Source organism: Cuculus canorus, chromosome 1 (assembly GCF_017976375.1).
Source record: "Cuculus canorus isolate bCucCan1 chromosome 1, bCucCan1.pri, whole genome shotgun sequence".
NCBI lineage: Eukaryota > Metazoa > Chordata > Aves > Cuculiformes > Cuculidae > Cuculus > Cuculus canorus.
In genome coordinates this window covers 176,019,032-176,046,393 of record NC_071401.1, presented here as the reverse complement: position 1 = coordinate 176,046,393, position 27,362 = coordinate 176,019,032, and the positions used below count along the sequence as shown (strand labels likewise).

The window sequence follows — 27,362 nt, the reverse complement described above, 5'->3', positions numbered from 1 at the left end:
TTGAATTGACTACATCTATTTCTTCAGTAGAAGGCACATGGTTTTGAGAAGGCAGAGCAACTTGCCAGTAACTTTTACGAACAGAGATGCCTATTACTGAGGCCAATAGCTGACCAATTTTATTTAGAATTAAATTCATATAACCCTACCTTGTGCTGAAATCTATAGGGCATGCATGTCTGCAGAAGCATAGACACTCAAGTCCAATATTTATACTCCAGTGAAGCCTCCAAAATTTTGGCTTAGTTTCCCATTCATTTAATGAGTGGCTACATCCTTTCAGTGCATAAATTTCTACTGTTGCAGCCTTGCCAAGTCACCTAAACTCTGATATTACTAGAACTAAACTCATGATAAATCTTGGTGGTATTTTTAAACAACATGTTTCCTATTCACAATGCCTGCAGCCCCAGCTGAACCCTTTTTCCCAACAAGCAGGATATGCAGAGTATTAAATCTGTCTTCTAATAACATCTTCATCTGGAGCAGTGTTTGAACCAGTATCTCCCATCCATCCTACCTATGCTTCAGGCAGTGTTGCTAAGCCTTACCCACCAAGCATGAGCCACAGCTAATCCAGTGGCAGAAGAGGACTACACATCTGGTCTCATTGCACATAAAGGTACCTCTGCCTCTGATGATAAAGCAAAGGAAGAAGGTTTGAAGTAGGCCTGGGACAAGGTGATATGTCCTGATAGCCACATTCTGTGCCAGAAATGTGGAACCTGAAGGTACAGTGGTATTCCAGGGTCTACATCTGAGAAATTTGAGGAAGGACCAACAGTGCTTCCCAAGAGCCAGAACCCAAGCTCCTGCCAAGCACGGCTCAGTGGCACCAGGGGCAGCTCACTGCTCAGCACTGATGGCTGACAGTGCCATTCTTTGGGATCAAGCTCTCCTGAGGTCTAAGCAGCTAAAGGGGAATGAGGATTCAGGTAGCTGGCAAGATGCCCTGAGCTGGCCACTGCTGCCCTGAATTTAAACCAATTTCTCTGCTCCTGGTTTTGTCCAAAGAAAACTTTCCACAACTTAACCGAATAAACTATTTAAAAATTAAATATTCAAAAAACAGAATAGCTGACTCAAATTCCTATGACATTCTGCAGTAGAAGTGCTACACCCCAGTCACATTACAGGCAAAGCTGGCAGTCAGTCTCGTCAGCCAAACCATTTCATTCTGGAGGATTCAACCGCAAAGACAGTAAGAGGAATTTTAAAAGTTATCTCTGAAATGTCTACGTTTTAATTTATCCTTTTATTTTCTTAATGGATTTCACATGATACATACAATTTTTAAGAACTAAAGTGCTACTTCTAATATTTCCAGTTAAATGAAATCTTTGAAATAGAAGGAATGATAATATAGAAATCTAAAACTATATTTAGTATTCTGAATGAAATTAGGGCAATTTTATTCAATTGACTTCTGAAGTTCCCACATGAGTGATCTATGGTGACATCATTCAGTACAACAGTAGCAGGTGCTGAAAAAGTAATTTTAAACAAATGAATTTTATCACATTATATGTTTTTCCCCTATTACAGCCAACTTTCCAAGTACTTCTGGGCAATTATCTAAATGAAGGTATATCAAAAAGTACTTTATTCCAAGATGTATTTCCATTTTTCATTACAAGATCGCTGAAGTAATAGCATTGTTTACTCTCTTTTGTATAGAAAGATTTTATCACTGCTTGAAGACAACGATGAGATAGTGTAAGGAGAGTACATGAGCACTATCTTTTAAACTACAGTTTTACTACTAGAGTAAAATACACAGTACAACTAGAAGGACCTCTAGAAGACACCTAATTCATCCTCCTGCCTGCAGAAAGCAGTTATTCAAGTACTCTGATCTTACAGATCTCCAATGGAGATGGAAACTCCACAAGCTTGCCAAGCAATCTATTCCGCATCCTCACCATTAAAGTTTTCTGTAATTTCTAAAATAAATCTTTCTTGCTGTAATTTAAGCCTATTACTTCTTGTTCTATCACAAGCAAAAGAAATAGATTGTTCTCTTCCTCATTGGAGCAACCTCTTGTGTTATAATGTCTTTGTTCTATCTTTTCTGTGTCAGACTAAACTAACATAATTTATTCATTTTTTTCTTTTGGGTTATAATTTCTATACTTCTGATCTTTCTTGTCACTCTCCTCTGGTCTGGCTCCAGCTGACTCTCTTCTTTCTTCAGGTCTGGTGTCTAAAACTGGACATGACATACTACGACAATTCGGTATAAAATTAAGATTTGCTAGTCCCAGATTTCATCCATTTATTTAAATAATGAAGCTGATCATCTCCCACGAGAAGGAAACCAAAGCTGTTGTTCTGGTGCATAGTAATAGCCTGCTGGAAATCAAAGTTGAAAGTTAGATTAATTAAAACACCGTTCAGTGAAAATCAATCTAAGGAAACTTGTTTTCCTTTTGGATTTGTGTCTTAAGCCCGATTGACTGAACATCTAAGAAGGCACAAACTCTGATTCAAGTTTCCTTGTATTGTACTATTTATATGAATTTTTTGATGTCCAGTAAGACAGAAATGCATATGAAGCGTTTCCATCAATGGCGTTTAACTGCCCATAAGAGCGTATTTACAAACTCCTCAAAACAAGAGCACGGAAGCTGCATAGTTACAAGCCTATGGATGACAGCTGGATTAGATGGGGCAAGAAGTAGGAGGAGACAGGGGTGGGGCCAAGCCCAGCTGGTGCAGTTTTTAACAGCTGATTCAGGATTTGGTGGTGATTTTACAGTTAGTTCTGTTGACTCTGACAAAACAGCCCCCAGCATAAGCCCATCCCACTAGCTACTCTGAACAACCTCTAGAAACTCAGTGGTTATGAGATCTCCAGTTACGGTGCATGGTTGAAACCGGCCAAATGCTATTTTCAGGGGGTGAGCTGAGACAGAACAGGAGAACAGGATGATTTCATAAGCCTTACCTCTTTAAAAGACCAGGCAAAACAGTTTCCTTACTACTGCTGGGAGCTACATAAATGATGCTTTATTACATACTATCTTGATATATTTATTTCAGATTACCTGCTTAATTAAAACATATTAAAGTTTTAAATAAGACATGTAGGTATGAACATGTGTATTCCCTTTCTTCTTTTTGGTCCTCCTTCATTTAACTGCTCTACTTTTTTCACTAGGAAAAAAGATCCATGCTTTTGAGAGCTGGATCCCGACATTCAACACACCGTCATTTATTTCATTTTTACAGTTGTTTTAGAGCTAAATTCTATCATATTTAGATAGAGCCACTCAAGGATTATGCTGGATATTCATTACGTGAGACATAGGGTCTGTTTATTTATTCATTCCTGGAAGACTCCTACTTATGTCACCAATGACGATATCAATTCCACTGCAAAGAGTTATGATTATGACTCTACAATTTTAGTCATAAATAAGTAAGAGGGTAGAGGTATTTATATTTGCATCAATTTGAAAAACTTTTCCAGCAGACAACATTTTATACAGTCACTATGTGTAGATACATCTGTCTGGTATTTCAGGTTAAGTTGAATACTGGAGATTCCAGGAACAATGCCGATAAAACTTCAAAAATGCACCAGCCTTAAGAAGCTCAGTCTGTTAAGGAAATGCCATATTTGCTTATAGTTACACTGATAACTTCAATACTAAGGGGTATTCACGCTGTCTGCTTCAAGCAGACATCTTTGTTATTGTGAACCACCTCTTCAAATGAGTCTACGAACTTTGGAGGCTATTCCTACCACCAACTTTTCAACATTAGGCACTTAACAAGGCCTCCCTTTCTTCCTTTCTTTAGCAGACTTAGACACTTAAAGTACAGTACATAATGTGATCAGTGAAGGGTAGGAGAAAGGAGACAAAATGGGAGAAGCATAAAATCTCATTAAGAGATTTTCCACAGAGCAAACAGTGACTGACATGACAAATAGGTTGGGGCAAGACTGAGACAAGGCTACTAAGACAGGCTAGAGGATGGAGAAGGCAGAAAGAGATAGACAGAGTAGGGAGCAAAGAGAAATCGGCTTTGTTTAGCAACATAATAACAGAGATAAGGACTCGGATGTTACTGGAGGAACCGGAAGTGACTGGTAGGAAGACTGGAGCCTTGAGCTTCCAGGACAAGGTTTTACTAAACAAAGAGGTTAGGGCCCAGATGAACAACTTGATAAATTAAATTGGGATTGGCTACTTAAGGAGAATGTGAACAGGACCAAGGGACAGACCAGCAAAAGTTGGGAAGGATAGGGCAGGTGAATACATAGTTGGTAGAAAAAGGTAGAAAAGTAATCTCAGACCCAAGATTTATTTGTTGTCAGAAACTGTGTGTGTCTCACCAAAACTCAAGCTGGCGAAGTGAGGACAACAGCCTACTGTTATTAGCTATTCCATCAGGTCCAGCTATCGGAAGTGTGGTGCCTCCACATACAGCACTACAAATCAGAGCTTGTTTGCTATGAGAATTTTCTCCTTTTAATAGGTTTTGATTGGACACATAATCAAAGTATCTAGAGCTAAAAGAAGCTTCTAGGTTGTCTACACCTAACAAAGATCACAGACACTCTTTCCTGTGATGATTTATGTTTTACATCTTGATTTGGATGGACATACGATTGATAGCTATGCTATGCAAAATCAATGACACCTCCCCTTTAAATTAGACTTTACTTTTCAAACACTGTCACTTTGTATAGCTTTTTTTCCTATATATACAACAGTTTCTTTTCTTCACATAAAATTATTTACTTGGTATATGGAAGCTGCTGTCTTTCTAAAATTAATTCCGTAAGGATATAGACAGCAAAGAAGATGCAAAATCACATTCTCTGACATTTTTTCTAGCCTTCAAATCTATTTCTTGGAATAGGACAGATTTCTAAAGTAGACAAAATTGTGGACAAAGAACCCATGAAGTTTGCTTAAATCTCAGTAACAAACTGTCTTCAAACAATATTTGTGCTTTACTGGATGCCACCATGTAAACAAGATGTAATGTTTACTTATCATAAAGCCCATGTTAAGGACACTGTACAACATTTCTCAAACTGCAATTAGTTAAAGGCCAGCGAACAGATAAGCAGCACACCAACTTCTTATAGGTGCAAAACTACAGAATTCATGCAGTGAAAAGATATCCCTGCAAGCATAAATCCTAGTTGAGACTGTTATTTTGGGCACAATGTTGAGATACCAGACATTTTTGTCATTTGGCACCAGTTCTTGGAAGGTTCAAAGGCACTGCAGAGCTTCACCATCTCCTGTGAGGCATCTTTTGGTAGTGGAATACTTAGATCCCTATAAACTTAAACTTTTGCCATAAGGCAAGGAATTCTAGCCTTAACATTTTGACAGAGCTTGAGATTTGCTAGCTCACCCTTTAAGCCTGAATGAAATTCCCACAACAGAAAGCTTCCTCCTCGCCTCACCTTTGGGGCTGAATTGGGAAACAGCCTTCAAGCACAACCCCTCAGTCAAGTGCTTGGGTAAAGGCAGTTGAAGACAAGATTTTCTGGCACTGGCCAGGAAACACTCCCCAGCATGCCCCAGTGGCACAGCAATTAGGGAACTCCCCTGGAATGCAGCCATTCCCCACTGGCTTGCTCGGGCAGCTTCCTGATCAGAGGTTTCCATGAAATCCACTCCCATTTCTCCTCCCACATTATGAAGGAAGCCTCTGCACCTTGAGCTGTACTGTGACTTCCTCCAGGCAAAGAACATCCAGGATTATGCAGAGGGATGCAGAGCAGGGGAACAAATAACCATCTCAAGGATTCCAGCCTTGGAGTAAGTGGGAGTGGAAACAACCCTATCACAACCTGATGGTTGAGATATCTCAGGAGGAAAGAGTAATTCCCATCCAGATGTGATGCTACTTCAGAGGTTATTAACAAAAGAATACAGAATACCGATTCTTTAAATTTCATGCTGTTGCTAGTTTCTTTCTCTATTCTTCATTCATGCAAAGCAAATAAGAGTCAGTGGAGGATATCTGCTCATACCTCTTCTGCATGCTCGTGGAACACTTCCAGGCTTTAAGGTAAAGCCCATAAAGGGCTACCCAGTCTGTGAGAAAATGGGGTGCTGGTGGTTGCTATAAGGACTTATAAGCTGCCAGCCACTGTTCTAGCCATTTATTCTTTCATCATTTTCCCCTGCCTGCAAGGGAAGACATGGAATTGGGCATTAGACAACCCAATTGAGATGGGGGACAGGGTTAAAAAAAGGGCACAGTGTTTGGAGAATGCAACATGGAATGAACCGAAGAGCTGAGAAGTTGAAGGTCACTTCCCCCTTTCCTGTACATGTTGAACCATCAGACTTACTAAAGCATATTTGTAGCTTCAACCAAATCTTTCCAAGTTTCTCTCTGTTCCTAAGAAGGGGCATAGTGATAGGAGGTCCTGAACAATAAGATGAGGCTGTTGCTCCATTCACATGCCAGTAAACAAATTCACATGCAGAATTTAGCATGCATTTCATAATAATACTCAATCAGAATTTGTATCTGATACAGATTTGGTACAGTTCTTACAATACTTTTTAGATATTTTAGAATCTGTCAGCCAACTTAATTTAAAAGTTCCGGAGCTATTTAAAAAGCAAACTTTCTAAAGCGTAAATATGGCTGTTATTAAAGTCAGATTATAGTAAGAACACCAAAGGAACTTAGTGCATTTAAATGCTGAATGCACCAGAGACTTACATATGGGACATGAAGAGTTCGGGTACGGTGGAGTCCACAAATGCAGCTGGCAATGCTAGGCTGGTGACTTACAGCTAACTTAGTCAGGCTGATATGTACACACTAACTACTGAGCCTAACTCAGTAAGGCTGAGACAAACTGCACTTCTTTTTGAAATGCTTCAATTCACTCTTAAACACGTGAGTAGAAACATCGAGGAAATGTAAGGGTGGCATCCATCTCATCCAGCTTGACACATCTGCATCAATGGAGCCCAGAGAGATTCATCTGACTAAAAGTAGATGCCTGCTTTAAAATGAGTTGACTCACTTTCTGGACAATATTGAGTGTTTTGACCAGATCCCCATTGACTATGACTCCAGGCCTATCAGCTGCCTCTACCCAGCCTAAAACAGGAGAGAAATTCAATGACTTTGATTGAAGGCTAGTGATATTCCAGGACAGGATGAAGTAAACTAGGAGCTAATATAGACTATCTTCCAGTTCTCACTGTAGAAGAACTATTGATGATCCTATAGAGGCATCACTATAGCAGAAATTATACTAAAGTAAGATACCCAGAACAGGCATTAACTAAAAACAGAAAAAAAAAAAAGAGGTAGAAATGAATGATTTGGGTTTTTAAAATCTCCTGTAAGCACAGAGCTTTTTTTTTTTTACAATAATGTTTTACACTGTGCATATACATACCATATATATACCCTTTATGAATATTTACTATGAACCAATGAAGTATTTTCATGTAATCAAAGTCCTGGCACATTAGGAAGATTGTATGATTGATAGTTTTCAGATTATATCATAGGCTTTAAGCTATAGCTTATAAAAAGATGCACATCTTGACATTTCGAAGATATTTAAATAGAAATTATTTTCTTAACTAAGGGAAAAGAAACTCATTAGTTACAACTTCTTTTGTAGAAGCATATTCTTGTGACCAGCATGTGAGTGAGGCTTTTACTGGATGCACTGGAAATGTCATCATTTTGGGATCATAGAACTTTTTCTAGGAAAAAAATGAACAGCCACATAATTTCTTTTACAGAGCATGATGTAATTTAATCCAAGTGGTGAAAGCTGGTAAATATTTTTTTCTTTCTCCATTTGGCAAATCCCATCTTCTCCTTCCCCATATTTCTAGTAAGAAATAAGTCAGTGCATGGATTTGTTAACATAGAATTGAGGAAAGGAGAAGAGAGTTTATGTTCTATTTTCTCACACAGAGAAGCATTAACAAACTAATGATGAAATGCTAGGTTTAAGATAAAATAAAAGTAATACTTTCTAGTTATCAAAGGTTAAAACCTTTGATACAGGATGTTTTTCTTTAAGATAAGGGTTGTGTTTATCCACATCCTTGAATTTATCCTGTTACCTATACCTGTGGAAGCTGCTGCCAAATCAGAGATCCCTATCAATTTTGAAAAACATGCATGATAACTCCAGAAGAAGGAAAGATCATATATTCCATTAAGGTATGTATCACATACATTCAGGTTTTAGTGGGACATAAGGTAAGTTCACACTGTTTCTTATAAAATGTATAGAATTCGATCACAGTCATAAGGAGATTGATCACTTTTTTCCAAGCACTATGTTTAGAATGTGCATGCTTTTTAACAGAAAGACACTAATGTAAGTCAGCTTTACATTTTATGCAGTTCTTGTAATGCACAGCTCCATATACAGCCCTGCACAACACTGTGACTGCAGCAACACCACCTTCACTTATTTTTGCTAATGCTGAAGCTAAACAGAGTGCCTGGAAATGGGAATTAAGATTAGTTAGAAGACAATTATGATCTAACTCCAAAAATGTGCCAATTGCAGTCACATACACTAGGTATATACAGACAAGTATGCATTAAGTATTTATCAGAAAAGAAACTCACACATGAAAACAACAGGGCCACTTTCTACTATCTCCAATCTCATCTTAGGACAACAGGAAGGAAACTGTTCCACAAAGCAATCCTGATTTATCATCGTCTTAAATCTTTGAAAACAGATCCATGCTTTTCAAAGTTCAGTTTTAAGAGCCAGATTAAAAAAGGGATTCAGATTTTACGTTTCTACAATGAAAATTTTAGTCCTCAAAATTGAAACTCAGCTGTCAACTTTTGACATTGAAACCTGTGGGTGCCACATCTCTGGCACTCTCTCTAACAGCAATAAGGGTTCTGGTAGATCTGCAGTGGCAAACTGTTGCCATCCACTGTTCTCTGCTTTGGATGTCTAATGTACAGGTTGAAAGTGATCCCTGGAGGTCAGCTAGCCCATCTTCTCATTCAAAGCAGCTCCAACTAAAGTAGGTTGCTCAGTTGAGTTTTTAATATCTTCAAGGACGGAGATTCCACAATATCTATTGAAAACCCATTCCAGCACTTGGCCCATCTAGCAGTGAAAATATTTTGCCTTACATGCAGAATTTCCTGTATTGCAGCTGGTATTCATTAGCTCTTCCACTATCACCATACACCTCCAAGAGCCTGGACCTCTTCTCTATGTTTGCCCCACCACACTCTTCTCATATGCTTGTACTCCAGCCTGTACGATCTTGGTGACACTCTGCTGCATTCACAACAGTAGGACATTGTCTTGTGCTGGGCAGCCAAAAATGGTACTCCGGAATTAGTCTTGTAAGTGCCAAACAGAGGGAATAGACACTTGCCTGGACCTGCTGGTTACATCTTATTAATATAATCCAGAATGAGGTCAACCTTGTTTGCCCCAACTGCCAACTAATGCTCAATGTGTCCACCAGGACGCCAGATCCTTTTCTGCAAAGCTGTTCTCTAGTCAGCTGACCTTCAGCATGTGCAAGTGCAGGGTGTTATTCCATGCATAACATGGGACTTCTCAGTTGTCTTAGCAAGGCTCTAGCCAACCCATTCCTCCAGCCTGTCATGGTCCCTCTTAGTAACAGCCCAACCCTCCAGCATATCAACTTCTACCCTGTAGGCTGGTATCATCCATAAATTTGCTGATAGTGCACTCTCTCCCATAGTCCAGATCATTAACAGTGAAGACAACAAACCACATCAGCCCAGAACTGCCACAAGCAACCAGCTGTCAGATGGACTTTGTAGTGCCAGTCACAACCTGTTTAGCCTGGTAGTTCAGCCAGTTTTCCATTCACCATTATCATCTACTTATCCTGTCCATATCTCGCTATTTTGACTTGCAGGATGCTATCAAAGACCTTGGGAAAAGCCATGATAAAGTCAATGTAAACAATATTCACTACTCTTCCCTTCTTCACAGAACCAGTCATGTTACCAGAACCAACCAATTAGGCTGATCAGGGACAGTTTGCCCTTGGTAAATTCATGCTGCCTGTTTCTAATAATTTCTAATCACCTTCCTGTGCTTCATGAGCCCAAGAATGGTTTCCAAAAGGAAATAATCTTCCAGGAGACTGAGGATAAACCGCTTATCTGTAGTTCCCTGCATCCCCTTTCTCAACCTCCTTGAAGGAGTGTATGACATTTGGCTTTTTCTTCTGTCCCCAGTTACCACAACCTGTCAAAGCCAATGGCAGCAGACTCAGAGTGACATGGGAAAGCTTCCTCAGCACCCTCAGAGGCAACCCTTCTGTTTCCATGAACTTGTGTATGTCCAGTTGGCTTAAATGCTTTACTGTGCTACACCTTCTTTCCCTTGGACTTTGCTACAGCTTTTTTCCCTTGGACTCTGCTATTAGCCTGAGGACTGAGTGAAAAACTTACCAACCAAAACCAGAGCAAAACTAAACAATAAAAGGCAAAAAAAGGCATTGAACACCGCAAGTCCTTGCACGCCTTTTGTCAGTTGGTCTCCCTGCCACACAGAGTACTTGGGCTGCATTTTCAGCAGGCTGCCTTTTTGCTGCCAACATACTTACTAAAGCCTTTCTTCCTCCAACTTCCTCCCTGCAGATTTGAGCAATATTCCATCCAGGTAGCCCTGGACCTGTTTCTACCTTCTGCATACTTCTTTTTTATACTTGAGGTCAGTCAAGAGTGTCCTGCTTATCCATACTGCAGTTTTGTACCGCATTTTCTCATCTTTCTGTGATTTGGAATTGACCAATTACGTGCTTTGAGGAGGTTGTTCTTGAAGATCAACTAGCTGTCCCAGAGGCAGTTAACTGTTTTCCATGTGATCCTTTCCAGCAGATTCCCGAACAAGCTGAAATTTGCTCTCCAGAAGTCAAGACTGGCAATTTTACTACTTGTTTTGCTCATTTATCTAAGGGTTTTAAGCTATACAATCTCAGGGTTTCTGCCAAAGCTGCCCTCAACCTCTACACCCCCAGCCACTCTGTTCATGAGTAACAGGCACAGCAGAGCACCTCCCCTAGTTGACTCACCTGTGTTAAGAAACTGTCATTGGATTTTCTGCACTTAATCCATGCTTCAGGTGCTGACAGGTGTCTGGTACCTGGTCTTCCCTAGAATAAGGACTTGCACTTTTACTGTCTTGGCAGTAGAAATCTCACTTGGCCTTCAAGATGCGAATATCCTTATCACCTGCCACAGAGAAGGTGAGGAGGAAGGCTCCTTTGACACAGCTGTAGCACTAAAGAATACTGTGGTCCTGATGCAAAGTGCTCATAACATACCCTGAGAAGAAATGTGATACAAGTGTGAGGAGGTTAGGAATGACATGGCAACAAGGCCTGTTGTGACAGGTGCTACCTTCATCACCTCTAATGAGGCCAGGAGTGGACAAGGAGACTAAGGGGACATTCTGTGGCTGTTGATGCTAGCTATGGAGATAAGCAGAGCAGTCGTATGCATGTTGAGTCCTACCCACTCACCGGTGTCCAAGAAACACATGGTACTCCAAGACTAATCAGTGCCAAAGATGAGAAAGGTAGCACGCTTGCAGTCATTTCATGTAGGATTTTACCAGGTGAAACAGCACCAGAGATGACTTCCTGTTGCCATGTTTCACTTGCCAATGAGTGAATTATTTCCTTGCTGCTCTTATGTGCTCAAGAAGTCTTGATATAGTGAGGGTTAGAGATACTTCCTTGAGGGACGACTTCTTAGCAGAATGGCCTCAGTAGTGAACGTTATGAAGACTTCTGCCAGTTCACAGCTCCTGCCTATTCAATGTGGCCACAGACTTCTGAATTTAATGATGTCTTCATATCCTTCTCAATCACTAATTCTGCTGTTTAAGCTCCTGATCTCTTTTTGTTCTAAAATACCGATGGACTGAACATTCATCAGAATTACATCACCTTCTAAGGCAGTTAAGGCTCCTGGCTTGCACAGCCTTTAGAAGTCATACTAAGTGAAAAACAGTCTTTGGAGAAGACATGTAGAGGCACATACACATCTTGAGTGTCTAATAAACAGAAAACAACTCACTGCCTGTTTGAAATTCACTGTGGCAGGTCACTCCACCTCAGCACTGTCCCCAGGAGAAATTTGTGCGGGGCATTCCCTGCTTCATATCCTGCAAAAAAAAAAGAAAAGAAGACTCCGAGCTTGAGCAATAGAGCCTGCATATGTCCTACAAGGTGAATACAGATGTGGTCTATCACTTAAAATAGAATCTGACTTCTCTTCAGAGAAGGCTGTAACTTCTCAGCCAATGTATTTGAAGAAGGATGACAACTCTTCCTCCTGAAGAGGTTTCCTCATTTCATTTTAAATGAAAGGACACAAACACCAATCAGGATAAGCTATGAATCCCAAGTAAAACGAACACCTGCAGACCGCAGCACCTCTGCTTGAAAAAGCTTCAAGGTCCTCTTTTGCACAAGATTTTTTCACTAGACTAAGCAATCCCAAGTTGTGAGTTACAGTTCCTATTCCAGGACAATTATTCTCTTTCTCTGTACAAGGTAGGTTAAACATCTAACTTAGAACTGCAGATCTCCCTGCTGATTGACTACTAGACAGCTTTTTCAAGTGCCACACCTAAGCTTCAAGAATATTTGTGGCAGGATAGTATGTTTAAAGTTCTTCACCTACAAGCTGGATTCTATACATCTCTGATGATAATTTTTTCATCAGGGCTCAGATATTCCTTTTCCTTCAGACTAGCAATCCCACTTGCTTGGAAGCTGTGTTGCTTTTTAAGTGCAGAGCATTCCATTTGTTTTCTTCATCGCCAGATGCCATACCATGAATGACAAAAGGATAGCAAATTTGGGCTTTGTAGCAAGAAGCAGGAACACAGGCTCTGAATATTCCTCTGCCACTGGAAAACATAGCCAGGTTCATGAGATGAGCCATTTAAAAGTTCTGATTTTTCTCCTAAACCATGCTAACTGCTTTAAGTCTAGGTGCGCTAATTTCCTTCAAACTTCATTTTCTGGCTAAGGTAAATAAAAGAAAAAAATTATTTTTTTTTTACTGTGGTAGCACTTTGATTCCCGAAACATAGGTCTTGCAGATAAGTCTCTACCAGGAAGTGTTGTATTAAGCCATGTCCCTTCAGTTATCTGTGTGCACAACTTTATACAGGAATAATCCTATGTTATTGAAGATTTCACATCTATGAAGTTAAGATGTTTTTAAATTATAGGTAAGTTCACTTGAAATAAGAAAATACAATATGTGTGAAAACAGAATTTGGTAGTTAAAGAATTATGTTGACTATAACAATGTCCCCGTATTTAATAATTAGCCGTTTCTGATTTTTTTTTTTCCTAGAATTATAAACTGATAAAACTTCAAGAAAGTATTTGGAGAAAAGATAAATTAATTAAAAGGATTTTTAGCACTTTAAGCAAAATGAAAAAAATTAATGGATATCGTCTGCATGTGATGCATCAGTGATTACATTTAAGAGAAACGTGATGCTGTCTTCCCAGTTCAGTCACAGCAACTGGGAAGCACCTGTCTCCTTAGATGTTACACAATATATTGAACTGGGACCTGGTGTAGGAAAAAAACTGCAGTTAAGCAAAAGAGGAATTCTATCGTAGCATCAAGTGCTTTATATAGTGTTTCTCAAATGCATGAGAAGTACAACAGCAGGGCTGGATGAGTGTAGATGTAGTGGCTATAATCTGAAATTTTTACTCTTAAAAAAAGGATAAACAAGTTATCTTGTTGCTTCATTTCCATTACTGACTTGCTATATCCTCTGCTGTAGCTCACATAATAAATATAAATTACTTTTTATAGTACCTTATTGTGAGAAAAAATGTTTTACTCTCAAGAACTCTGACTACTCTGAGCCTGTCCAAGGTCTAAACAGTATGCCATTTCCTCTTACTTCATACACAGAGGCCTTTGCCTTCTCCTTCTGGAGCCTCCCAAGGCATCCAAGCAATTCAAGGGCCATACCTGTATTGGGACTGTAGCACACGATGAGCCCTTGTGTTACCCTGCAGAAGCCAAGCCCTTGGTTGTTGAAGTCAGACATAGGAGATGGTGTGGCTGATGTTGCTGTGTTATTCTGGGCACCAACCCAACCCTCTTCCATCGCTGGAGTGGTGAGACTTCCACTGAGAGTGTTAAAAGAGCTACTCTCCCCTTGTTCTTCTAAAAACAGGATTGACATGGGGAGGTTTTCTAACTGAAAATCAACAGCTAAAAGTTTGTACTTATTTTTCAGTTGCTTAACTTTATAGCATAAAATTATAATTTGGGATTAACTGCCAGTTCATTCTTCCCTCTGTACTTACAGAGGAGTCATGAATCTCCAGACTGATGTGCTGTAGCTCCAGAGCCAAAGTGTTGCAGACAGGAGGTAGAGGAAATGGAAGCTAGAAAGAAGGCTAAAACGGCCAAGATTTACTAGATATTAAAACCAATAGGTCTACAGGAAGGTAATGGTTTGGAAAGTCAAGGGGAGACAACACAATACTTCAACATTCAGTTTAATCTTGACTTAAAATATTAATCTTACCAAAAGGAAGCCCGTGGTATGTGTTTTTTGTCTCACATAAAAGACATGCACAGCCATTCCAGCAACATCCCATATTTGCCCTACCTTGGATGGGGAATTTAATTCATATATCTATTTATCTTAAAATTTAGGCACACAGTACATAGGGGGGATACGTCTGTATGTGTAGAAAATTTAAATATATATGTGTCATGGTCCAAAGGTTCTATCTTATGATTCTTCATGATTTCCAAATATCAGTCTTGAAAATATCCAGCATACATGGCTCTGTATGGATAGTTAGACACAACTTGGCTCCATCCTCAAGGCCTGCAGACTCCATATTCTAGGTCTCTGGATGCAGTGCAATGTCCTGTGGCACACAGACAGAAAGGCATCAGCCAAACGCTTTTTCTAACTAATTTCTGTATCATCTGTGTCCATCCCACCTGGACATACTGCATGTAAATTGAAAGCTAGTTTTCTATTTCTGTTTTCTTGTAAATACCACAAGATGACAGTTGTGCTCCATCTGTTGTGAAAAAGAAATAAAGAGCACAGTTAACTATTCAGCCAGGTGTGTCCCTGTGCCTGTGGCAACTGGGCTAAGTAAAAGAGAGGAAATCTTTATCAGAAGGCTCACCACCTCTCATCTTTTTAAACACCAACAAGGAACTGGTAGCAGTACCTAACTGCCTTGATTTCAGGGTTCTTCAACTTCCTAATCCAGTGTGCAGGAGGGGGACAAACGTTTGTCTTGCTGTAGGTATCTGAATGGTGTGGATGTCAGAGCCTTTGAAAGTGGAATAAAGGAAGAGGAAGCTCTGCCCTCCTGGAGCTGCTTATTCCCACCTTCTCTTGCACTGACACTGCCCTTTGCACAGTCAATCTTCTTAGGTAACAAGTCCCTTTAAGAAGCAACTTTTTGTGCTGTAAATTTTCAGCTGAATTAATATTTAGGTTGCAGTACAGCTGTGTGAATGCTAATGCCAAGAGGAAGGAAGAGGATGAAGGCAGATGTTATGCTTCTGTTTGGAAGCAGCACCAGTTTTAGCTATATTAAACTAATGGTGGAACAAGTTGCTGTTACCTAACCACTAGCAGTCATTCCAGAACTTGCCATCAGTTTGAGTATTTAGTGTATAACTGTAAAAAGCCACTCCGCTGCAGGATAAAGCTACTACTGCTGTTCAGAAACTAGCTAGTTAGACTGCTACCAAGTCATGTGCTAAGGGCTAGGCAAGTCAACTAATACATTAGGCTAGTGATATCACTATATAAATTATCTACCTGCAGGTTTTAAGCGCCTAGGATTTTCCCAACATCTCAGTTGTTCCTAGAATGAGACAGCACTGCAGGACCCATATTGGTCAAGAAGAGATACAGATACTGTGCATGCACATGTTCATGACTCAGAAGTGACTCCATGAAACAACTGCCTCCTAAATTAAATTACATTCCATATTTTGAGGAAATTCAAGCTTTTTTTCATCACAACGTGTCCAATAAATGAGCTAGGAGCTGTCTGTTCCATTTTTTTCCCCTACCCTAAAGGTTTAAGGGACTTTTAAAGTGCATGGAATAATTTGTCCGAAATTAATTTTATGGATTGGGGTAAGCAGAATCTTAGGTTAATACATAATTTGGCACATAATTCAAGAGCTACTTCCTGTAGTAGCTGGTCTGTGGTAATGACCTGTCATTTCTGTAGATTGCATAAATTGCTGGCTCTGTTTTTATACTTCAATAAAATCTGTTTGCATAGCTCGTACTTCTCCTTTCATTACAATTAGGCAGGCAGAAGTTCAAACAACACAACTTTATTGTTCATGTCTCTAAGTTAAATAACCACTGCAAAATAGAAAATGTTTTTAAAACAATATAACAACGTGCAAACCATTGCTAAGTTGTACAGAAATTACAGTGTACTTTAAGAAGTGACTGACATGCAAAGGAAGAGCTGCTTGCAATTCTCCCCTTTCCTCCACCCCACCCCTTATTTCTTGTCTAAGTGGTGCATCATGGTATACGAGGAAGTGTGCTAAGGATGTCTAAATTCTGGTATCAAACATTATAAATGTATGTATACCCAAAGTTTAACTTGCGTCATATATTCAGGAAAAAAAAAGACTGCATTTTCACATTAACAATCTACTTCTTTATTCAACCTCAACAAAACCGCTGCAAAGTCCTTTTTTAGAGAGCAAGATACATACAAATTATATTAAAATAGCAAATCCTTACTAAAAATTAATTGGCAACACTACTGCAGAATATAAACTCAACTGTTGAGTTTCTTTGCAAGTATCTCTACTGTCTTTGAGCAGCGAATCGGCAGCAGCTTTGTCCAATTAATTTTGACACAAGCGAAGCATGAAAAAGAGAGCTATTTATCAGTACTTAAGTCCTGACTACTTTTACCATCCATAAGACATTATACAGAATACCGATACGCTGGTTTTGAGAGATAATCCAGCATTTTCTGAGGAATGCCCCTCAACCTCCAGACTCCAGTTCCAGTGGACTTACACGACTTTTAGGGATTTGAGTCCAGGTCTGGGAAGAAGCTAGAGGAGCTGTGACTTGAAGAGCTCCTGGTCTTTTGCTGATAGGCAGAGGGCACCAGCACGAAGAATGACACACTCAGCGAGGCTGGTACAGTGCTGCATTTGATAGTTTCAATGCCCAATGTGCCACCCTAGATAGCTGGTCTGCAGCGATCTCCCCTCCCGCCACACCCCGCTACACGCACCTGCCTATTTACTACTTCCTTCCCAAACGTTAAACTTCCTGTAACTTTATTTGCGGTTACAAAGCTGTAAGCTTTAATATTTATTGCTCCCTTCTATTTAAGATCAGCAAGCTTTTCTAAGGCAACAAATTAGCCCAAAATATGTTCGGTAATTGGTGGCTTTGCTTTTGCTAACTTTTGAATTTGTTCCTAACATCCAGTGTGCTGCACTCCACTGTGGCAGTGGATGAACGGGAAAGTAAAGGGAAACTCCACGAGGCAGGACAACCCATTTTCAAGACACCTGGTGACCTATGGTCTTGAAAGTGTGCACCAACAGCTTTTTAGAAGGCCAGTGACTGCATAGTATATCGTTTGTGGTGGAGTTCTGTCATCTCCCAAGGCAGGGGAAGATCTGTTGGACTACCTAAAAAGCCATCTAAAATCCTGCCAATTTTTCCTTCAAAACTTTGCAAACACCACATCCCCTCATTTGCCATGAAAAGATGTCAAAGAACACTAAAGCTGCTTCAATGATTTGTTTGAAAAGTGCCTGTTTCTCTCCAGCTGGCACTGAACCATTTGCAGGCACACAGAAATCATCAGCTTCACCGATTCTACACCCAGGAACTCCAACTTGACATTGAAACCAGCAAGAACAAACCCCAAGTTTTCCTTTATGTATCTCTTGTGGAATCATGATAGCACCAAAAAGCAGACTTTTGGTGACCTTTCACTATAACAAATGTTCAGCATAATATCCAAATATCTAGTGGAATAGTTAATGAGGAACTTTTTAATAGAACAATGTTATTAACTTTAAGCCACAGAACTCTCAATTCTACGCTAACCACGCTTGTGAAGATAGAATAAAAGGAACTGCGAGGCTTTCCTTCTCCCTTAACCATTGGGGTTTTTTTTGTTTTGTTCTGGATTTTTTTTTTGTGGGGCTACCCCACACCTTATTAAAGGCATGTGACCACGGAGTAGTTTTCTGTATTCTAATTATATTGTTAAAAGATGTCCCAAACATTTTGTGAGGATGGGATGGAGATAGGGCAAGGACAAATAAAGCAAACAGCTGTGTAAAGCTCTTCTACCATTCTCACACCTAACTGAAGTTGGCAACAGCACAGTGAGGACAAAAAAGCTCTTAACATTATGTTCACTAGTCATTGATTGGGCTGTCTTTTCTTAAAAATTAAACAAATAAACAAACAAACAATAGAAATAGCAGGCAGTACTTACTAGGCTAAGCCTTTGATAGCAATGAAGCCACCAAAGCCCTTGAGCATAGATTAGCAAACTAAGTAATCCCTTGGGAATTCTACTAGAACACCCAGCTAGTTGACCAAGCTGTTCCATCTTGGACTGTGATCCTGTAACCACAGTTAGGACTGAATGGGGTGAACACAGCTCTACCTAGCAACGAGGTACAGTTCAGATACTTCCGAAGGTCCAGTTAGCATACCTTACACGACATAATTCCTTCAGCTACTCAGAGCCGTAGACCATTTGACAAAGCCAGCACCAAAATCACCACTCTAAGGAATAGTTTTAGTACTTGTATTACAAATACAGAAATCGCTCCCCTCTTTTCATACACTTTCTCTGTATTGGACAGTGTTATTCTAAGTGATTAGCATTATCTTGGAATGAGATGAGCACATCGGTGGTTAACTGCCCGCCTGTATTTGAGCCCAGTGTACAGGTATTTCATAATCACATTGCAAATAGTGACTATAAATGCAAATAGAGCCAAAGAGCTACTAGGATTTATTTTCCAGACTGATAAGACTTCATGTTTGAAGGCATTTTAAGAAGAAACAACTGAAGATATACTGTTTTTCTGAACTTAAAAATACCTGGCATGAAGTTTTCCAGAGAAGGTGTCTTCCTCAAGCTGATGCGTTTTCAAAAAACTTTTTCACAAGAATGTAAGCATGAAAAGGGGGTTGGAAAAAAACTCCTATTTTCACTCAAGTACAGAAAAAAACTTCCTAATGTACCTGGAGAAGGCCTTTACTTTGAAGGGGGAATTTGAAATTTAGTGGTTGGGTAGACTTTGAATCAGGGATACGCCTTTTGGACAGTTTTCCCATTGAAAACCATGGTAAAACAATAAGCTTTTGAATCTCAAACTGCACATGCACAGAAAAAAATAAAATTAAAAGCTAGACACTGGGGTTTCTGAAAATTCCGTGGCATGAGGGATGCTGCAGGCTGGTCGAACAGTTCCTCCCACCGGAGGCAGCAGTGGGACGGCAGGTGCGGCCGGGGCTGCGCTGGGCTGCGTGCTCCCTCTTCTGGCACCCGGGCCGAGCCGGCAGAACCCCGCGGAGGGAGGGATGCTGAGGGGTACAGCAAGCGATTGCTATCAAACATTGCTATCTCTGTCTTTAGCAGCGATCTACACACAGCAGTGAGTTTCTTATGTCGAACTGGTGACCTCTAATGAACTCCTCCTCGTTTTCTGAGCTACAAATTTGAGGCTCTGGAAACTAAACGCAGAAATATCGAGCAGCATCTACCGTTCATACACAGTCTTCTGGGCAGCAGCTTCTGAGTGCTGCAAACCCTGCAAAGAACAAAGCATCCCAATAACCTCGCACTAGGAAAGCCCTACTAAGGCAGACAGGACCACAGATTCATGAAAAAGCCCATGCCTGAATTTAATGTGGCTTTAAACTTATGGCTCAAGCTCCTATTGCTGGACCGTCTCTACTCTCAAATAACCTGTAAATCATATCCATTGAAACTGTGCTTTGATTAAATGAAGAACGCTCCAAAATTAGCAGCCATTCTTGTACTGAATTCCTCTGTGCCTTAGCATTATCATCACTATAATGCTGAGAAGGCTATTAGCTTAGAATATCAGGAACTCATTAGTTCTCAGATCCTCATTAGTTCTAGATACCCTCCTAATGATTACTCTAGAATAAAGTCTGAGAAAGCGCAAAAAACCCTCACCAACCTGTATTCAGATAAACATTTAAACATCATGCAGACAGAGATATAACTTGAATTTTAATTCAGTGAGCAGTATCCGTCTCACACTGAATGATCATGCATTAAAGTGATACAATTAAGGACTACTGTATTACACTTGCATGATGTCACCCAGATGAAAAACTCCTAAGTAAAGAGCACTGAATTTCTCAACTTTCATTTTTATATGTTTATATGTTGATGTTCATATGCGATTATACACAATTTTAACATTCAGTTGTAAACAAACTACTAGATCTTTATTTAAACCCAAGAGCTCTTTGGCAGATGAAAAAGAAAGAAATATCTGTAAATTTTCTTCTAGAAAGGAGTAAATTGATCCTCATATGAACTTGGCTGCAGCTAGTTACCCAAACTTTAAAAGAAAGATCATTAAAAAACATCTTTGCATGCTTAATTAGCATGCTTTGGCAAACGAAGGGGATTCCTTAGGAAAGAAGTACTCAAGCAGCATAGGGAAACTTACACTATCAAACGGGTACCGTAATTTCTATACAGTACTGCAAATATGATACAAACACTGGGATTAAAGACACACAACTCCAATTTCATAAGTGCTAAGCACAACTAATTCCAAAGGAACACCATGGCAGCCTCTCGAAGGAAAAACTATGACATTACCTCATTTTTGTAAAACAAAGTGAAGAATGAGTCCAGACTTACTAAAATAGAGATAACAGATCAAACACAATATTCTAAGGGTTTCATTCACAGGCAGCAAATGACCTTTTCTTTTTGTCTTATAAATATAGGCAAACATGTAGCATTAAAAAAAAAATCTATTTTGACTTTGTAAGCTAACACTAGAGTAACTTGATGAAGGATGAAATGACACAGGAAGAAGTTTCATAACTAGAGACCGCACTGTAAGCTCAGGGCATTGCTATTTACAGCAGGGAACTCGCTACACACAGTCCCAGGTGCCACACGCGACTTCAGTCACTGGAATTGTGTACAGGAGTCTGAAATAAATACCTAGGATAAAGACAGCCTTAAGATTCCAAATCCAGTGTGAATAGCTACAGTACTAAATATTTCTGAATAGCAAAAGATGTAAACAAACAGTACAGTAACTGCAGCTAAGGAGATACCTATTTGAAGTACAAGAAGTGCCGCTATCAGGTTTGGTTTTACTTTAAGTTAACTGAGAGGGGGTTGCCTCGTCAAAAATTACCAGGTTTTCCTCACTCCCTTGCTTGAGCCCATATCTTCCATCTCCCTCTTCCTTCTTCAGCAGGACTGCAACAATTCTCAGCTGCTGTACTGTTCCCCATCTTACACAGGCAAGTCTCATGGAGGAAAAAGACCTTTCCCTGGCCTGCAGTTGCCCCACTCTGCACACAAGCTCGATAAGGACAAGGCTAAGCAGACCAGTTTGCGTAACATGTTTTACCGCTGCTATCCCAAATATCCACAAACTGTACTTTTGCCTTGTGGTAAGGGGTGAGGGGACTATGGTCACTCTTCTCTAAACAATATTAGGTACATCCCAGCTCAAATCCAGACACTGCCCCAGTTCTGTGCAGCAGTTGTCCTTAAACATAGCAATCCTGTTAGCTCTGGAAGCTTCCAAGATCAAGGACTGATGGAATATACAGGAGCATATATACTCCATTTCTTCTAATTTTTCCTACACCACTTCAGTTATCGAGTTTGTAACAAGATTCTGTGTAAGACAGATCTTACTTTAAGGTTCAGAACTCATTAACAGTAGCAGTTTTATAATATCTAGGGATTAACAGTCATAGATTCCTCTAAGAGCTCCAAACGCAATCATGTTACAGCAAGCAACTGGAACCAATGCTTCACTACATTTGATAGCCCTTTACATGTAAGCAACCTCAAAAACTTTTTCCCACTAGCTTTTTTTCAGTTATGCGAGACACTACTGCAGCTAAACAGTCTGAGTCCAATGCTTTAAGTGTGATTTTCAAGTTCAGTGTGCCATGCGCATTTGATCCACGCAGTAAGTTTGGTATTTTTTTTCTCCCCTTTCAGTTAGTCTGAAAACAAACTTACTTCCTTTTATCTGGGCAACACAGCAGCATGCAATGCAATGCTGTTTGTCTCTCAGCAGTCTATAAGATCAAATCCATATTAAGTAGATCACCAACAGATAGACTGAGAATCATAATTAAACAACAAGAAAATTTTCTCCTTCAAAAGTACACCTGTGTATATTCATGGGTTTTTACTGCTTTTAAGTATTTTATTTGCTCGGGCAAATTCAATGGATTAGTTAAAGTGTTACATAATCCACATTTCTTTCATTTACTATTGAAGTTTTCAGCGAAGTTGTCGCAGGATGTATTATACTGAAGTGCATAAATTGTCACATGTATTGTCTGTCCACACGTTCACAATTGCACAAACTACTTCCCCTTTCATTTATGCCCATATAAAAGTTAACTAAGGCAACCGCTTACTCAGAGAAATTTCTATATATTTTTAGCTACCGTTGACTGTCATTCAAATTGGTAAAAATATAAAGATGAGACAGTGCTACGTGACAAGCAAATATTGCTGGCAGATCTGCATTACTGAGAACTCTCCAGCTAGTCGCATTGTGCCACTTAAGACTTCTAACAAATGTTATGCAGTTATCATGTTTGGTTTTACTTTAAGTTAACCCGACCTTCTCCACCCATGTATGATACCATCATTCCTACTCTACAAAACGCCTTAGAGTTTGAGCCAGATTTAACCTGATCGTTTCCGTATTTCTGAGCATGGCTCCCTTTTAACATTCAGAAGAACCCTCTTGAGTTTTGCATCTCAATCAAACTTTCACACATCCAACCGGTAACATGAATCACACTAGTGCTATTTCAAGCAGCATGTGCAGCTACAGCGGCAGGGGAAGTGTGCCATCCACAGATCACACAAACACAAAGGCAGTCACAAGGGTAAAGCCTGAAACAGGTATATTTACTAAGTGCAAATATGTTTTTTCTTCTCTTTAAAAAACTTGCAGTGGTTTGCTGTCAAGACATTTGTGACTTCGGTGCTGCAGACCTGGTTAGACCTTGTTAGAACCTCAAAACGTTTTCCACTATTACAGCCATAATTTGCATTAAAGAAAACTTGAGAAATGTAGCAAGTATTTTTTTGCCTGTAAGAAAAAGATGAATTTGACAATATTTCTAAATTTACTGTTGAAGTATTGCCAACTCCAAGTGTTCAGAACACATAAGTCAGGACTTACAAAAGAATTACAATTTCAAAAGCACTGCAGTTTTGAAATCAAAGGGGAACGCATTTATGTTTTTATTTTTACTTCTCCTTCAGTTGCATCTAGGGTTTTCCTGCTCCATCTTTCATACTTCATTGCACAACTAAAAACCCCTCAACTTTGAAGTGCTTTTAATTTAGAGTTTAGATGATCATAAAATTCATTGATTTCAAGAGGTGGACCTTTGCAAAGAACAGCAAGTATTAAAAATTAAAATAATCAGAGGTAACTTTTTTTAAAAATGTTTAACAATTTACGTAGGCATTTACAACTGGGCCTATGTAGACCATTTTTCTTTCATTTTATTTCCTGAGTAATAAATGCCACAAAGATAAGTCGAAATGAGGAAGGCGCACAACATGTTAGGAGATCTAGGAGGGAAGTGTCATAAGCCCTTTAAATAAACCACTTAAGAAGTTGGTTCTTCTCAACACAAAAGCATTTATTTATTTATTTTAAAAGATTAGCTAAACCGGGGTAGTTAAATTCCACTAATTGTAGTGGAAATTCCATATGGGTGCACAGAAGTAGCCTGCAATATTGTACATCTGCTTCTCCACCTTTGCTATACTCCTTAGCAGTTCATTTAATTTATCATTCAATACTGTTCCACTGAAGACTAGCCACTTATGGTCTATACAAAGTAGGAGCATCTTTAAAAGCAGCTAGCACATTAATATGTAATAAAGAATGTTAAAATATTATTCAATAAGAAGGGGCAGGACTAATTCCTTGCTAGGTAAATGCCCCTTGTTAGAGTACATTTGTCACAGCAAGCTGTGCAAACAGTCAGGTCTCTAGCCTAACATAGGCAGCCAACTCCAAATTGTAACAATTCTAGTAATAAAAAAAAAAAACCAAAAACATTAGAGACGAATGTCACTAAAATTTACTACTGGCTTTCTGACCCTTTGTCCTCTACCAGATGCTCATCCTGCAATTCTTGTGTTTATTTTCAGATTGCACCCATATTATATGCTACTGCCTACAGTCTTAAGAGTGAATTTACTCTCCTCTCTAGCCCATCTAATAGGCTGCATTTTCTCAAAACACATATCTACACAGGCATATATACACACAAAGAAATAAAATACACTAACTTCAGTCTTTAAAGATTTAGAGTTTACTGTTTAATGTAAGCAACATTCAGCTAGCGATACTAGTTACTCTAATCAAAATGTAATGCTGCCACAATTCAAGAACAGCACAAGCAGAAACAAAATGGAAATGAGCAAGAATATTTCACCCACCAGAAAGCAAATGCATAGTAGCACACTGACAACAGCAATTGTGGCCTGCTCTCTGGATAGCAGCAGTTTGGCAGATAGGTAATAGGCACAAAATGTAATATTAGAGATTTAAGAAAGAAGCTTGAAACTGCAACACGGGTTAGAGCTATCAGAAGATTCACTTAGCACAGTTATACTTAAAAAAACCCAACCAACATACACACACACAAAAACCCAAACCAACATCCAACCGCTACTGAACAGTGACAATTCAGTTACTGGATCTGCACCATCTGTCTGCAAGAACGCTCATTCCACACACAGCACTTACACACCAAAATTCATTGTATACTGTACCTTCCATAAGCTGTTTATAATATTTTTTATATATTTTTATATTAAGGTTTTATTTTACACCTTAAATAAATTCAAATTGCATTGACTGGTACTACAGAGATCAATAAAGGGATTTCTTTTTTCTAAATAGCAAGATTTTTCCCCTTTTCTTTCCCGTACATTTAGTCTTTGACTATTTAATACGCAACAAGATAGATATTTCATAATTCTTAAGTATCACTGTAATTTCGATAAATTTAAAATTATCACTTCCACCAGAAACAGGTCATCACTTTTATTTAATACCATTAACACGCATGCACATTATGACAGTCGAACCAGGAAAAGAACAAGTCTTAAATTTACAAGCTCTTTCTCTACCTCAAAAAAGAGGGGAGCCCCCCGTCAACACCAAAGCACCAAACCCGGTAGTTTTCAATCACCAGCTTCCCAACCTTATCACGGGGGATCTCCAGCTATTTCAGCCGCAAGCCGACGAGCCAAGCTACAAGAACCGAGACATCGTTAATGTAAAACAGTAATTACGACCGAGCGGCGTCACAAGCTCAAGAGTCCAACACAGACATTTTGTACCTCGGTGCTGGATAGTGTTACTGGAAGCATCGCCCTAATAGCCGGGTTATTCACCAGGCACGCACTACAACGAAATAAACAGTAATTAAGCGCCGGCGGTGACCCAGTTCGCTCGGCGGGGAGCGACACCGGAACGGTCCCTCAGGACGGGCGAGAGCAGCGCCCCCGCCCCGGGCGGCCCCGGAGACCGGCCCTTCGCCGTCCCCTCCCCGTAGCCCTCGATCCCGGCCCTTCGCCGTCCCCTCCCCGTAGCCCTCGATCCCAGCCCTTCGCCGTCCCCTCCCCCGCGCCGGGACAACGCAGCCGCCGCCCCGCGTCCTTCTCCTCCCTCCCTCCCCCAACGCGCGCCCCCGATGGAGGAGTCTCGTCTCTGCGGCGGGAGGGCGGCGAAATCCTTCGCTCTCCTCCCTCCGCGACGCGAAGGAAGCCGCCGCCTTCTGTTCCTCAAGCTCGGCCAAGTCGGCGTTTTGTTGACAGGCTCTGCCGGGCACAAAATGGGGCTGCCGCTTCCATGGGCGCCGCCATTTTGTGAGGAGCCGCCGCTGCCGCGTTCGGCCGCGGCCTCGGGTGCGGCGGCCCCAGCCCGGGCGCGCCGGAGCGGACGGGGTCTGTGTAATGGTTGAATAGAGTGACCCCCTCTAGGGAATCCCCAGCTGACGGTTACGTAAGGGACCGTGCGCAAGTGCCGCGCCTCGGCGTGGAAACCCACCTTAGCCCCGCTACGCAATTTACTTATCCTCCCCTCTGCTGCCCCGACTCACCTCTGCCGCCCGCCCCTGGCGGATGGGAGACCCCCAGCTTTTAGGGCATGTAAAGGCATGAGGAGAAGCCCCCGCCCTCTCGCGAAGGAAGGGTTAGCCCTGCGTGTCTGGAACAGCGATTTAGCCCCTCCATGGCTTGTTTTAAGCCTCTCTCGTTGATGTTATCCTGGCTTTGGGAGTCGTAGCGTTGGTGGAAGAGCAGAAACCTGGAGTGTCACGGACAGGAGACCAGGAGCTGCTGGAGGATCTTACTGCTACCTGGATCAGACTGTATGGGTTTCTTAGCCTGAAGTACACACACTGCCTCTCCATCCACACGACAGAGCATTAATTTGAAATTGAGGGATTTCTTCCCCTTCTTCTCCCGCCTGAAGTGTGAGCCCAGGGCAGATCTTACCAAGCATCTCACTATGTCTCTGTCTCTATGCCCGTATTTGAGCTGAAACAGCACTCAAAAGGCAAAAAAACTCTCGTCTTTGAATTAAAAAAATGTTTTATTTCTTGAAATAAGTTAGTACATAGAGTAGAGAGGAATTACAGTTTTCCTTCTTTAAGTACTCACTTGGGGCCATAATGTGCCATTGATTTTAAAACACAGCTCCTTACTGACTTTAATGAGGAGTTCTGCTTAAAGAGAACCAAAGGCCCGATCTGGCCTTGGACTTCCCTGTATTGGTTGCCAGGGGCAAATGTTCCTCTAGAGTCTCTTAAAGTGGAGGGAGCGCTCACCTGCGGCTCTTTGCTTGCCAGGGAAGGGCAGGTGCCCACCTGGGTCACCACTGCCCCTACCAGAGGAGCAAAGGTTCGACAGAAGGCATCCTTCACTGCGTGGAAAACATGTCAGGAGACAAGTGTTTACAAACACTGTGCACGCCACAGGGCCTGTAGTGCCACTGTTGGCTGCTGCCCGTGCAGGGCGAAGGCC

General features: G+C 40.6%; 1 long non-coding RNA gene across 9 annotated transcripts in view; it reads right to left on the bottom strand.

Annotated features, from left to right (window-relative positions):
- LOC128850496 (uncharacterized) overlaps window positions 1–26,431 on the bottom strand; it is a 57,932-nt gene extending 31,501 nt beyond the window's left edge. For 3 of the 9 annotated variants that reach the window (XR_008447921.1, XR_008447913.1, XR_008447915.1), the window contains exons 1-4: window positions 25,677–25,977; window positions 25,464–25,587; window positions 12,070–12,157; window positions 11,061–11,313 (exon numbers count right to left, since the gene is read on the bottom strand). This is a non-coding gene — a long non-coding RNA (uncharacterized LOC128850496). Of the gene's footprint in view, window positions 1–11,060; window positions 11,314–12,069; window positions 12,158–14,001; window positions 14,200–14,342; window positions 14,436–17,074; window positions 25,588–25,676 lie in introns of all 9 variants that reach the window. The other 6 variants (XR_008447919.1, XR_008447920.1, XR_008447910.1 and 3 more) reach the window with 6 other exon arrangements.
- Window positions 26,432–27,362: the final 931 nt, after the last annotated feature.